The following is a 15,859-nucleotide window of genomic DNA, read 5'->3' as shown; positions in this document are numbered from 1 at the left end:
AAACTTATCTACAAATACTGAAGACATACTTGTACATTTTTTGAGCAACTTGAGATATCCCTGAAATTTTTTTTTATAAATTCCTTAATCCTTTTTTAAAAAAATATTTAAGAAATTAAACATAGTTGAGATGTAGTTCACTTATAACATTGTGTAAGTTTAAGGTATACAGGGTGTTGGTTTAATACACTTATATATTGCAAAATGATTATCACCATAGTATTGGCTAATACGTCTGTCCTGTGACATAGTTACTATTTCTTTTTTGTAGTGGGAACACTTAAGATCTACTCTTTCATCAACTTTAAGGTATATAATTAACTATAATAATATAAATATAAATATATATAAATAAAACAAAGTATTATTAGCTATAATCATCATATTCTACATTAGAGTCCCAGAACTTGTTAATCTTGTAAGAAAAGTTTACAGCCTTTAACTAAAACCTTTGTGTTTCCCCCAAACCCCAGCTACTGATAACCACAATTTTGGGTATTTCTTAGTGTGTATTCACTTCTATATTTCATTTTTTGTCACAATTTTAACTGAGATGCTACTATGTGCCAATGTACCAGGTGTTATAGATGTGATGGTACACAAAAACGGATATGATTTTTCCCCTTATCTAGCCTATGGACTAGCCTTTCTTATCACTTTGGGTTGAAATTTATGTTTTCACTGTATATTCTATTTTTAGAACTTGTAGATCGTTTCCTTTGCTGGAGAAAAAAAAAATCTATTGTCTGTTAGCCAATTGCTCTCTTCCTCAAGAAGTAGGGTTCTTCTTTTCCTGCCTTTTCTTTTCTCATTGCCTAAAACATGATGGATACCTTATATTGTCCTAAGTATTTTTCACAAGTCTCAGCTTATTTTGAATATAGCACTTTTGACACTGATTTAAAACATACTATGTATATAGCTGTGCATGTTTTTTAGCTTTACGGTATATCATATGTGTTTTTCCATTTAATTAAATATATCTTGAAAACATAATATTTAATATCTGTTTAATAGTCCATCTTATTTAGCCATCCCCTATTTTGAGCTATTTGGTTTGAGTCCAATTTTTTTTTCCTGTTCTGCAATTTTAAATAATGCTTCTATGAACATCCTGGTACATAATTCTTTGCCTGTGTTTCTGATTATTTCCTTATGTTGTACTCTTGCCTCCAAATACTGTCCATTTCTTGTGCCCAGGGACTAAGTAGACTGGCTGTTTTTCCAATCTATGTCCCGTGAATATATTTTTCACTCCGTGATCTTTAGAACTTTTTTGATGACTGACCAGATGGAGTGTTGCCCATCTGTGCCTCAAGATCTTCCACAAACCCCCTTAACTTACACTGTTGCAGCAGCCTAAGACCCCTGTAAAGACAGGAGAAGGAAGATAAGGGCCTACACACCTTGCGGGGTGATGATGATGGTAGGAAAGATAAACTCTAGTCGTTTTTCCTGGAGCTGTGCCTGTAGTGTGAGTGTGTGTGTGTGTGTGTGTGTGTGTGTGTGTGTGTATGCGTGTGTGTGTGGTGGGAAGAGAGCAACTGTTGCTGCTTGATATAGACTGAATTGTGTCCCCCTTTCACCCCAGTTCATATGTTGAAGTCATAACCCCTGATATGATGCTATTTGAAGATAGGGCATTTGGGAAGTAATTAGGTTTAGATGAGTTCATGAGGGTGAAGCCTTCATGATGGGATTGGTACCCATATAAGAAGAAACACCTGAGAGTTTGCCTCCCCTCTCTCTACTGTGTGAGGACAGTGAGAAGTCAGCATCTGCAAGCCAGGAAGAGATCTCTCACCAGGAACCCAATCGGCCCACATCTTGATTTTGGACTTCAGAGCCTTCAGAAACGTGAGAAAATAAATTTCTGTTGTTTAAGTCACTCAGTGTATGGTATTTTGTTATGGTAGCCCAACCCAATGTACTGTTGCAGTCAATTTGTTTATGATTCCCTTTGAGTTGGGAAAATGGTGATACACAGATGTTTTAGACTGCTACTGAAGATTAGCCTTAAAAAGCCTGAAACCCCAAACCAAAAAGCTTAGTCAACTACAGTGAAATATTTTGCCTCATTTCTATCAGTACTTCTTTAGTCTTGCTACTTTTTTCTTATTCTCCTTTTCCTTTGTGTAGTGTTACAGATGTTTAAACTACGTAAACTGTACACGCTATTTCATCTTCAGTCTTTCTGTGGATTTAACCTGTAGTTCAAATCAAGAAAGAATTGACTGATAATCATTTCAAAGAGAGTCTTTTTAAATATCCAGTCATTATATAGGCTATTTTAAATTCTTGGTAACTGAAAAAATAATTGAATATGGAACATTCTTTTTAGCTCCTCCTTTTGGTCATCAATTCCTGTTAAATTATAATATTATAATTTTTCATTTTTATGCAATTTCTAGAATTTAATGTTTCAGTTTTGTTTGTGTGGTGATTGAGGAGATTACTTACATATTGTCAGTGGATTATAAAGAAGAATTACTTATGTAGAACCATGTTTCTGGCACCTTGTGGCATGGGGTTTTCTTTGTCCGTGTTGACTGTTTTGCCTCATTAGGCATGCTGTTGTAAATGAATTGTTGGATGTAATTCATACCAAGAAATATTTGTCTTCTGTGACCACTATGTGTTGTGGGGATGTGTGAGCTCGGAAATCTGTCGGGCTGTAAGTTTTCCTTTAGAATGTTTGAAGAGCCCTCAGGTGCTGTTGAAAGTGAAGGATAGGACTATTCTCAGGAAAACAAAGGTTTTTATTACATTTTCTCATGTAATGAGGATATCCAGAGAAAAGAAAAAAACAACAACAACAAAGCAATAAATTCACACATGTAGTGCCATATGCCAACAAGAGAAATGACTGACCAAACAGAAAAAAAGTCCCCAGTGGGTCTCCGCAAGCCTACGTTTATTTCCTCATGCTGCTTGTGGATCTTTCAGAGGAGAAATCAAACACCCCAACTAACACCAAACAAGTACATGTTCCTGGGATTTGTGTGTGTCCCGCTATGAATCCAGAACATTTTCAAATAAACAGAGTAGGCTGTAAAGGTAGGAAATTAAATCGACTGGCCAAATATCCCTGGAGATTATGGTAATTATGTGTGTTAAATATTTATACTTATATTTATATATTTAGTGTGATTCAGTAAAGATCTAAGAGTTGATACCAAAGCAGATGCTCCTAAATTCTTTGGCATTTTTATTACATGAAAATGTCTGATAGCCTTGAGATAAACTGTCATGCTACTAGGCCAGTCAACCGTGTCTCTGTTCCTCTGGCATGGCAGGCTGAAGGAATTGCCAGGGATGGAGGTGAAGAGTCCTGGCTCTGATATTTTCCAGAGCGTGGAAGCAGTAGGATTTCTTAAGATGCCAGGTTAAACATTTTGGATATACCTTAAATGCCTGTGAAATAAGGAGCATACTCAGGATTCTACCGGATGGTTTCTATTAACTGAGCTCCATAAAGATCTTTAGTTTTATTTGTCTCCCCTTACTCCTACACTGGGATGAAGATGATTTTTTTTTAATTCTTCAGTTCTATTGGAGAAGTAAGGTACTTTGGGCACTCAAGGAGAAGTCTGATGGGTGGCGTGCATACTTGTATCTGTACTAACTGCCTTTGGTAGCAATTACATTGAAATAAGTGTAGATGAGATGAAAATTCTAATCTAATTTAACTGAAGACTCACCAAATCTATCTTTTCACATCACAGTGTAAAAAAACAACTTGTGACTGCCATATCAAATGAAACTTGTTTTCCTGCCCACTTGATTGTTTTCTCTAAAAGAATCTTAATACTTTTTTTTATATGTTTTATTTATTTTTGACAGTGTGTAAGCAGGGGAGGGGTGGTGGGGGAGGGAGGGCAGGGAAGAAGGTCCTAAATGGGGCTCTGTGCTGATAGGCTGACATTGGCAACAAGCCATGTGGGGCTGGAACTCAGAACCATGAAATCATGACCTGGGCCAAAGTCTGACATTCAACCAACTGAGCCACTTAGGAACCCCTAAAAAAATCTTAATTCTTCATGAAATGTAATAGGAGGTGGGTTATTTCTAGTTTCTGGCACTTTGGCTAAGATAGCAGAGTTTGTATATACATTTATGTAGTTACCTAAGGGGAGTTCTCAGAACACGGGTTCAGACATTCTCAGTAAAGTCTCAAGTTATCGAGCACCACCAGTTATCTTTTTGTATACATTTGACCTGCTTTGCTTAAGAAAGCACACGCTTTAAGCCCTGAATCTCATCAACGGTTTCTAGCAAGGTGCTGTTTTCTTCTAATATCCTTTGTAAATCTGGTTGTTCTTTTTATGTGTAATTCTGGAATGGTTTAGGTAGGAGAGGTTTTGGTCTTTCACTTGAGCACAGTAGCTTACTGTCTCTGAAGGTTGTGGGTCTCTGTCAGGCTAAATATGTATCTGAGTCATGGTGGTGGGAGGGATATTTTAAAGTCCTTTTCAGTGGGACTCACTTTATATTTGACACCTAACCTGAAATGTCTTCACTGGTGGCCAGGGCCATGACAATATCTGTGTAACAGCAGTAAATCTTCAGGAGACAACAATGATGGGCAATATCATTTCAATGCCTGGTGACCACATCATACAATGTCCCTGTTAACATTATGGAGAAGACACTGGAATATGCATAGCATCTAGGTGGCCTTGCTTAGGTAGAAAAAAGCTGGGATGAAGACTGATATAACAGTTTTAGAAAAGGAGTCTGGGGCCATGTATGGACAATAAAAGAAGTAGGTAGGGAGGCTCACATTTCAAGATTCAAGAGACTGTTTGGAATGACCAATAAGAGCAATAAGAGGCACTTACATATAGAAGCAACATTCTGGATTTCTTGTTCCAGGGTCAAGCAAAATTTGTTATCAGATAGAGGAGCCAGGTACCAGACAAGAACAAATCCCAGGGAGATAAGTGAAATCTGCATCAGAAAACTGAGTGGGCATCCGCGTGTATTAAGAGAAGCAGGCTAAAAGTAGGCGAGGATGGCTCTGAGAAACTTGTCCGAGGGTGTGCTGCCTTACCAATGACTTTTGTTCATGGGAGATGCTTCCACAGTGAGGGAAGCAGACCACTCTGATGTAACCACTTTTAATATTCATATTGATGCAGTTATTTTGACTGAGGAACATTTCATCAGGTAGTTTTGGTGAAGCCACATCAAAATGACTCTCAAAATACAAAAATTCCACCTTTTTATTAGCAAAAGTTATCCCTTTTATTTCTTCTATCCCTATTCCATGCTTTACTTGCAAGAAAAATTTTACTTTCTCCTTTATTGTTTTATTTGCAAACTTTTTTTTTTTTAAGTTTCTTTATTTATTTTGAGAGAGAGAGAGTATGAGCAGGGTAGGGGCAGAGAGAGAGAGAGGAAGAGAGAGAGAATCCCAAGCAGGCTCCATGCTGTCAGCACAGAACCTGATGCAGGGCTGGAACACACAAACCATGAGATCATGACCTGAGCTGAATCAAGAGTCAGATGCTTAACTGACTGAGCCACCCAGGTACCCCTTATTTGTAAACCTTTTATTATGTAAAACATTTATTATGTTTTACTTGTCTTTCAAGTCTCCAACATGTTTTATACTAGAGAAGTAAGATGTGCTTCTGGAGGCAAATTTAAAAAATACAAAAATATGTATATTACTTTATAGTAAAGAAGTCAAGATTCTCTGATCCTCTCCATTCCCACCTCCTAGAGTTAACCACCATTAATAATTTACGCTGAACTTCTCAAGAATAGTCAGGTAAGATTTCTTGTACAGCAGTGGAAAAAAAAGGTTTGGTTGAGTCCTTAGGAGGTATTAGTCAAGTCTTTAGTAAGATGCTCAGCTGTAGCAGTATGCAAAAACAACTAAAATTCGATTGAAATTTTGGCTGAGGCACTGAGATAAAAGGTTTATGAGAATTAAAGATTAAGAGGAAGATTTTGAGAGGGGAGTATTTGGATGCTGTAACTCTCCTAACCTACGGTGGGCAGGATGGAGGTGTTTGCCCCTTCATAGTCAGTGGAGAAGGGCTTTGGAAAGACCCTTTGAGTGTTGGTTGTCTGCTGGGCATGGCAGGCTAGGTCAGGTCTGACCCGTGCCTGAGCAAGCTAGTGGGTAAGGGGTCAAGTCTGATAAATCCGTTGAAGATGTCCTAGGTGACTTGGAGTTAGTATATACAATTGGTTTTCAAGATGATATGAAAACTAATGATTTCATGATGAATAATGAATAATATCACATTCAGTATCTAGAAATTAAATACAGAAGCTACATTTTATTTATTTTTTTAATGAAAAACAATTTTTTTTTTTTTTTGCTTTCCTACCTCCTCCATGTATCTTATCTTTTGACTATTTCTCTGAGGTAATAGGGAAACCTCTTAATAGGGAAAAGACCTATGTGGTTTTGAAAATTCACTTTAAAAAGGAATTTTTGATATGAGAGACTTAACACTCTTAGTTTTATTTGAAAATGTAACATTTATGTTCAGAGTAAGGTGAAATAAAAATGTATACACACATCTTAAATAATTTTAAATAGAATGACGTTGTGTAATATACATTTTTCTTTTCCATGAAATTTGAAATTTTAGTTGGAAGAAAAAATATGTCAAAACTATAAGTCATTGAATTAAACATTTAAAATTGGTGAATTTTACTGTATATAATTTATACTTTACAAAACCTGATTTAAAAAATACATTTCCTGGGGGAAAAATCTGTTAAAAAGTTATTAGACAGAGTAGAATAATTTGAGTTCCTGAAGCATAATTCAGAAGTGCCATGTAAATGTGTGTTCATGTTATTCATATATGAAAGCCTTGATGACCAAGTTACAAAATATAAAATATTCTCTTGCTTTTGGTCTATATTAATGATTTATGTTTGCTGTCTTTTATGTTTACTTTCTCACTCATTTGACATTGAATCCTAGCATATTACATTTAGAAACTGAGCAATCGTTTTCAAAAATATATGTTCTGTGCTTGCCAGATGGATTTGGAAACTCTCCCAGTAATGCTTTCATTGTCATAACCCACTTCACAATTCCATCATGAATGAGGTCATTAGGGAATGACATCATTTTCAATACCTCCCAGATTGCAAACCTTAAAAAAACACAATTACCCTTGTATTTATTTGTTTCTCTTAACATTATCATGTCCTGATTAAGCAAGACATAGTTCCTAAATCACACACACACATACACACACGCACGCATGTGCGTGCAAACTCACCCACATGCACAAACACACAATGTAACTTAAAGTCATGTAACTGGAGGAATTTCTAAGGATGTATTTGGTCATGGGTGGTCATGAAGTGCTAAAAGTTCAGAAAATAAAGGGTATTTAAAGAAAGTAGACTAACAGGAAGAGACCACCACATTCAGAAGGGAAGTAAGAAAGCTCTTTGGAGCTTCACTTCAGGACACTATATAGAAAGTCGCTGCTCTCTTTAAATAGAGGCATTATGTAACAAGAGTCCAAATCCCCATTTATTTCTTCATATAGTCATACATTCATCAAATATTTGGGATACATGTAATGTGTAACAGGTAGAATAACCATTGGGCATATAGTTGTGACGAAGTTAGGTATGGACTCTACTCTTATGGAGCTAAAACTCTACTTGGAGAGATAATCAATCACTAACCAATTACAGAGATAATTTAAAATTTTCAAGTATGTTCAGGGTTATGAAAAAGAAGTAGATGTTTCTGTCAAAGTTTACATCAGATGGTCATAAAGTGATCCAGCGGTCGTGAAAATCTTCTCTTGGCTTTGCTTTCTAAAATAACTAGGAATTAACTACTTGAGGAAGTGTGGTGTGTGGAGGAGAATGCTCTACAAAGAAGAACTTCATGTACATTGTCGAGACAGAAACAAACATCCCGTACTGTGAACAAGTTGATGGGACAGAACTCTGAAGCTGGGGAGGGAAAAGCAGCTCTCTCTCTCTCCAAAATATTTCCTTTACCAGAAAAACATATTTGAATAAAAAGATTTCTCCCTTTAAAATCAAACATCTTTTGGGGCACGTGGGTGGCTCAGTTGGTTAGGCATCCGACTTTGGCTTAGGTCATGATCTCAACAGTTCGTGGGTTCGAGCTCCATGTCGGGCTCTGTGCTGACAGCTCAGATCCAGAGCCTGCTTCAGATTCCGTGTCTCCCTTTCTCTCTGCCCCTGTCCTGCCTGCGCGCACATGTGCGCGCGTGTGTTCTCTCTCTCTCTAAAAAATAAATAAACATGAAAAAATAGTAAAATAAAATAAAACATCTTTTAAAAGGATGAAATGAGGGGTGCCTGGGTGGCTCAGTCAGCTAAGCATCTGACTTCTATTCAGATCATGATCTCACAATTCATGGGTTTGAGCCCCCTCTTGGGCTCCATGCTGACAGCGTGGAGCCTGCTTTCTCCCTCTCTCTGCTCCTCCCCTACTTGTGCTTTCTCTCTCAAAATAAACTTAAAAAAAAAAAAAAAAGGTGAAATCAATTATATATTAAAGTGTATTACTTTTTAAAATAAACAATATCAAATATAATTAGAGTTTTAGACAATGGTTTGGGACTGAAGGGGATGAGGGCCATGACAGAACTATGTTGCTTATATACTCAAATCAGCAGATTGGCATTATGGTGGGGACCAGTTAAAGATTTGATCCCATACTCTGGTAATGTTAGATAATTTAATATCATTCAACAGATAGTTCTAGAATGTCTGTTGTATCCCAGCCACTGACTGGCCTCAGAGGTCTTGGCATGTCTTACTGCACTGCCCATGTTGATAATGTCAGCAATAGTTGCAAAGACATGAATGAACGGCAATGACAAGATATGACCGCTGAACTCCTTTTTATTTCCTGCTGGGTGGCCCTAGTCTTCCAGATGTGTGCCAGAGATCATTGCAAATAGGAGTAATTACAGTCTCAGCTATGCTGACCTGCCCTGATGGAGATAACGAAAAAGGAGGTTTTATTACACAGAGAAATAACCTCCTCAACAGTGCCTACTAATGATAGAAACTTAAAACAAGACTCACTACCATTTTTGAAAACATAGGCTATTTAAGAGGCTCCATAAACAATTTGCTTTTCTGGGAAAGTGGCATGCATGTATTTTTTTTTTTTTTTAACTGTTTTTATCGAGGATACTTGCATCAAAGAAAAAAAAATCATTGGAATCATCTGAAGAAGTTGCTAAATATGCATTTGGTAGGTTGTATTACTGTATTACAATTGTACATGGTGCCTGCTCCTTATAAGTGGTTTATACCTCCCAGCCTATTGCCACGGGACTTGCCTGCTTTTTGTCGTGAGGAGTATATATGTTCGCTCCTTTGCCGTATGATTTTGGATTTAACAGTGTAATTTTTTCTGGACACTGGGATATGAACAGATATGACTACGTTACATCCAGTTAGAAGCTTTAAAGGAAATTCTTTTTATTTTTTTAACAATGTTTATTTATTTTTGATTGAGACAGACAGAATGTGAGTAGGGGAGGGGCAGAGAGAGAGGGAGACACAGAATCCAACACAGCCTCCAGGCTCTGAGCTGTCAGCACAGAGCCCAATGCGGGGCTTGAACCTATGAACCATGAGATCATGACCTGAGCTGAACTTGGATGCTTAACCAACTGAGCCACCCAGGTGACCCTAAAGGAAATTCTAAGAATTGGCTCAGCCTCTTGCTTTTCTTCTCAGCCCCCCAAATGGTATGCTGCACCACATAAGGGCTTCAATCTCAGCCTGTGTCTATGAATAAGATCCATACAGCTGAGCCAAACAGAGCCAATGTAGGTACATCTGTCTACTAGCTGCCTATATGAAACATTTACAAGAATGAAATGCTTATTTTTGAAGGCCTATGAGATTTTTACAGCTGTTAGACAGCAAAGTTGAAAAGTACAGAATTTGATACTTAGAGGTGGAGTGTTACCATAATGCAAACTTAAAATATGTGGCATTGATTTTAGGGCCCAGACAGCTAGCAGTTGGGAAATTTGCTGGAGGCTGAAAAATTGGTGACACATTTTATGCAGTAGCAAAACATTTGGTCAGACTGTTACCTGAGATAACTTGGAAGGCATACACTTACATAATAATGTACTTAAAGCTTTCTGTAAAGAGGATTTGAAATGTTACGAATGTGAATTGGTTGTTAGAAGCTGCATTTGATAAAGTAATGCAAGGAGGAGAATGAGCTCAAGCATAAGTGACTTGTTTCACATAAAAGATGAAAGGAAACTAAAGAGCTGAGAAAGTCCAGGGCCTAAGGGTTAGAAAATCAAACTGTTTCTCATCTCTGACTGGTTAAAAGATAAATTCTGTGAGCCACCAAGGCCAATTAAGATGCAGATTAGGACTCAGTTTAGGGACAAAGACCAAATTACTGGCTTGTGCACAAAACCTGATTGGATTAAGGTGTCCCTCAGTAAATCCTTTCAATTGGACAAAATGGCTCCAAAAAAACAAAAAAGCAAAAAAACAAAAAAAACCCAAAAAAACCGAAGAGTGATCTCATGAAGCGTGATAAGCTCAAATACCTATATTTAAGTTTAGAGAGAGAAACAGATTTTATTTTTTTAAAGATGAGTGTGTCTATTAGTACATGGAATACAATAGAACAAACAAAATAAAGATATAGATATATAGATCTAGATAAAATGTTAAAAAAGTTTTAATGCCAAAATTATTGCCAGCCTGAGATGGCAGATGTGTGGGTTTTTTTATAGCTTAAAATGACATGTGGACTCCCAGCTCTCTCTGGGCAGGAAGTAGGCCAAAATCGCTGCTCAGCTCTAAGGAGGGCGTATTTTCCAAATTTCTATTCACTTGTGGTCAGGAGGGTAAAGGAAAAGGAACGAAGAAGTTGGCATCAGCTGCCCTGGAAACAATTCTCTGAGGAGGTAATCTCAGGTTATAGACTCCTAATCAAAGACTTTCTTAAAATAGTTTTCTCTATCCCCAATGCCCTTTTGTTTGCCCAGTGGGATTTCAGAGCTTTTATGGGCCAGCAAGGGCTGTGTGTTCTCCACTTTTCCCTCCTTCAAATGGGAATGCTTATGTGTTTGTCTTGCCTCTCTTCCACCATTGTATGCTGAGTGCACATGGAGAAGATAATTTGTCTACTTAGTTCATATGTGTCCAAATCAAGAGGAGCTATTTCGACTTGGTGTAAATAGAATCATGAATTTCAACAGGGCGCTGGAGTGGCTCAGTCAGTCAAGTGTCCCACTCTTGATATCAGCTCAGGTCATCATCTCAGCGTCATGGGATCAAGCACCCCATCTGGCTCTGTGTTGACAGCACGGAGCCTGCTTGGGATTCTCTCTCTCCCTCTCTCTCTGCCGTTCCCCCACTCACTCTCACTCTCTCTCTCTCAAAATAAATAAACTTAAAAAAAAAAGAATCATGAACTTCAGGACAGATGTTTTGATTTGCTGAAGCTTTTAGGAAGCCTTCCTTATAGGTGTGAGTGAATTTTGTATGCCGAAGTGTAGAAAGTGAGTATCTTTACCAAGAAGGTAAACTGAGCTAGATCATATTCACAATTACTCCCTCCTTCCAAGAAAGAGGATTATATATCATTGTCATTACTGTGTGACTTGCTTGCTCTTGTGGGAGGAGTGTACATCCTTCCCCCGTGTTCTTTGGTGTTGGCCATGTCACTTACTTTGTCCAATGTAATATGATGTTTGCCACATAGAAACTGAAGCTTTAAGTGCAACTGTGTTGCTTAAGTTAGGCAGGCCTTTTGTTTCTCTCTTCTGCAAGTATATATGAAATTGTTTCATAAAGTGCTGCTTCTTTAGACTGGCTGCAGGAATAGGGACATACATGGAGCAGAGACAAACAGAACCAACAGTTAACCCTAGTCATTGACATGTAAAATGAGCAAGAAATAAATGTTTATTTAGGAAGCCACTGAGATTTTAGAATATTTGTTATGTGGCAAAACTGGCTAGGGTAATATAGCACTTAAAAATTAAGAGATTTTTTAATATGGATTTATTTAGTTCCATGAATTTGATCTTGATTTATAAATCTAAACTATGTTTAAGAGAAGAATATCAACGAAGGCTTTCATCATGTGGGCTTTTCAGAATAAGCCCAGAAATAAACCCATGCTTGTATGTTCAATTAATCTATGATAACAGGCACAAATATACAGTGGGGGAAAAGACAGTCTTTTCAATAAATGGTGTTGGGAAAACTGGAAAGTGACATGGCAGAAGAGAGAAACTGGACCAATTTCTTACATGCCACACAACAGTAAACTCAAAATGGAGTAAAGATCTAAATGTGAGACTTGAAACCAGAAAACCCCTAAAAGAAAACATAGGCAGTAATCCCTTGAATATCAGCCTTAGAAACAGATTTATGGTTATGTCTCCTGAGGCAAGGGAAATACAAGCAAAAATAAAATACTGGGTCTACACCAAAATAAAAAGCTTTTGCACAGCTAAGAAAACCATCAACAAAACAAAAAAGCAAACTACTGAATGGAAGAAGATATTTGAAGACATACAGATGGCCCACAGAAACATGAAAAGAAGCTCAGCATCACTTATCCGGGAAATGCAAATCAAAACTACAGTGAGATATCACCCTACACCTATCAGAATGGCTAAAAGCAGAAAGATAAGAAATGACAAATATTGGTGAGGATGTGGAGGAAAGGGAACCCTCATGCATTGTTGATGGGAGTGCAAATTGGTGCAGTCACTGTGGAAAACAGTATGGAGGTTCCTCAAAAAACTAAAAATAGGGGCTCCTGGGTGGCTCAGTCGGTTAAGCATCTGACTTCGGCTCAGGTCATGATCTTGTGGCTTGTGGTTCGAGCCCCATGTTGGGCTCTGTGCTGACAGCTCAGAGCCTGGAGCCTCCTTCAGATTCTGTGTCTCCCTCTTGCTCTCTCTCAAAAATAAATAAACACTAAAAATAAATAAACACTAAAAAAATTAAAAAAAACCCTAAAAATAGAAATACCCTATAATTCAATAATTCTACCACTTGGTATTTACCCAAAGAAAAGGAAAACACTATTTAAAAAGATATATACATGCCTATGTTTATTGCAGCATTATCTGTGGTAGCCAAGACATGAAAATGACCTAAGTATCTACCAGTAGGTGAATGCTTAAGGAAAATTTGATATATATCTATAAAAAAATGAAAAGTTACTATTTGTGACAATATTGATGGAGCTGGAGGATATTATGCTAAGTGAAAAAAGTCAAGATAGAGAAAGACAAATACCTTATAATTTCACTTATATGTGGAATCTAAAAAATAAAACCAAAAAAACTGACTCTTAAATACAGAAAACTGGTGGTCGCTAGAGGAGAGATAAGTGGGAGTAGGTGAAATAGATGAAAGGGATTAAGAGGTACAAACAGGTATAAAATAAGCCATGGAGATGAAAAGTACAGCCTAGGAAATATAGTAAAAAATATTGTAATAATGTATGGAAACATATGGTTATTATTCTTACCATAGTGAACATTGGGCAATATATAGATTTGTTGAATCACTGTGTTGTACACCTGAAACTAATATAGCATTGTCTGTCAACTCTACTTCCAAAATAAAAATAAATAAACAAGAAAAAAAAGTAAAGGATTTTTCAATATTGATTTGTTTAGCCCCCTGAATTTGATCTCGACTTATAGATCTGAAGTATTTTTAAGAGAAAACTATTGACACAGACTTTCACTGCTGTTTTATAAAAGCTTGCATATACTCTTATGTTTTTTCTTTTTTTTTACCATAAAGTTTAATAATGACAGGCTATACACAGAGCATTGTTTCTAAGGGCAAAACACAGTCTTATGGTCGGAATGGCTATCCTCAGTCTTTGGTTGACATTAAGTGTCAGACTGCCTAAGGCTGTTTAACATCTCTAGGAGCCAGTTCTCACTGAGTTGTAGTAAAGGGTGAAAGGACTCCATCTGACAGAATGTTGTTGGTAAAACTCACTTAGAATCTCTATAATTGCCACTATTATCTCTGTGGCTTCCTTCAAAATCTCTGGGCTATCTACTCAGGAGATATACCAGAATAAAAGGGGGTGAAGAAATGAATGTGAGATATAGCAAAAGAGTGAGTACTCACTGAATAATAAATAAAATATTTATTTGGAGTTAGCCAAGAGATCACCTGATCATCTATAATTTCAATCTTTTGCTTTATGTTTCCAAAAGACAAGTGCCATTTATTTTCATTTTCTTTCACATTTCTAAAGTGTATTTTGTGATCTCCATCAAGTTGCAACTTTTAGAAAACTTGTCAAATAATCTTGAAAATTCTCGAGTTGAGGTTAACTCTTCATTTCTTTTCACAATCAAGCATAATATTTACTAAAACAAATATACAATTCATAATGTGGATCTTTCTTAAAAATAAGAAGACCTCATTTTATTCAGAGAAATGACATTCATTTTAATACATTATAGTATCATTATTATAGTACAGTTCTAAAATAATATTAGAGGTACAGCATTATTTTGAATATTCAAGATAACTTGAAGTTGTTAGAAAAAGTTGATAAATTAGGGAAAACAGATACCATCTTCTCAGTGATTCATAGAAGAAAATATTTCCATGGTCACAAAAATCGATTCCTAAAAGGGAGTATCTATAGATTTCAAGGGCTCAGTAAAAAGGTGTCTATATTTAGAGACAGTATTTAGTGAAATTTTTACTTTTCTGTCTTGGATGAAGATTTTTGTAATATTTGACCATATCCAAACTTATCAGAGGTAAAATGCTGAAGATTCTAAAACTAAGAAAGCTATCACTTATCTTTTGTCATTCTAAGAGAAATATCTAGGGTTTAAAATATTATTTTCTAGGAATTTGGGGTCTTGGCTTTTTAGAAATACAGATGTGGAAAATTAGTGTGATGATAATTTGGTTATGAAATCAATAGGGCATGACCTCAAAAAAAGATTTTTAGGAATCTTCCATAACTTTGATGTAGTGTGGAGGCTAAAAATATTTTTTCTTTTTCTTTTCTTCCTTTGTTTTTTTTTGTTTTTGTTTTGTTTTGTTTTTTGGAACCTTAGGAAAGAATTATGCTTACCTTTGACATTTATTTCATTCAATATAAAGTATGTGCATTATATAATATGCTTAATTTAAAAACAAAGTTTAAATTTTCCAAAGACTTCAATTTCTACTACGAAAATCTTCCATGAAGCTGTTTTACTATTTGTTTCTTATAGGAAAAGATATTTCTGGAATTGGATTTACTATACTGAGGCTTTCTCAAATATGGTTGTTTCTTACCACTGGTACATCTTATACTAAACTTAGCTACAAAAAAAGCACATGTCACTGTGATCCCAATTATATGCTATCCATGAATGGTGTTGTGTAAGGGCTCACATTTTGAGGAACATTTCTAAAGATTTCCTGAGGCCTCTGAAGAGATCTGAAGATCTACAACCACCAAAAATGGGCTGATATATTTTGGAGATTACAGCACGGTAGTGAACAGCTTTGGGTATTGAAAGATGGAGTTCGACTACCAGCTCTGTCATTTACCAGCTTAGTGGCCGCAGGTAAGTTTCTCCTTTTCTTTAAATCACAATTTCTTCATCTGAAAAAGAACCGTAAAAATATCTAGCTTACAGTTTTGCTGGAAAGCTTAAATAAGGTATTGAATGCAAAAGTACCTATTGTGTCTAGCACATTGGTTGAAACTTAATAAATAGTGGGAATAATTTGTTTTCTCATTTATCTCCCTAGACCCCATTTGCTTGTTCAGTGCTTGTGGTTCATTGTTCAAAATCTTGGAAGAATAATGTATAAACAGTTAACTTATGATAGCTAA

At 36.4% G+C, this 15,859-nt stretch overlaps 1 long non-coding RNA gene across 1 annotated transcript in view; it reads left to right on the top strand.

Moving 5' to 3' along the window:
- The window catches only part of LOC122217909, a 51,139-nt gene extending 35,558 nt beyond the window's left edge, over positions 1–15,581 (top strand). The window contains exons 6-8 of the long non-coding RNA XR_006201743.1: positions 272–309; positions 1,765–1,857; positions 15,249–15,581. This is a non-coding gene — a long non-coding RNA (uncharacterized LOC122217909). The remainder of the gene's footprint in view (positions 1–271; positions 310–1,764; positions 1,858–15,248) is intronic.
- Positions 15,582–15,859: the final 278 nt, after the last annotated feature.

This window comes from Panthera leo, chromosome B1, assembly GCF_018350215.1.
Source record: "Panthera leo isolate Ple1 chromosome B1, P.leo_Ple1_pat1.1, whole genome shotgun sequence".
Lineage (NCBI taxonomy): Eukaryota > Metazoa > Chordata > Mammalia > Carnivora > Felidae > Panthera > Panthera leo.
Note: the sequence above shows the minus strand (reverse complement) of the source record. Positions and strands in the feature narration are given on the sequence as shown.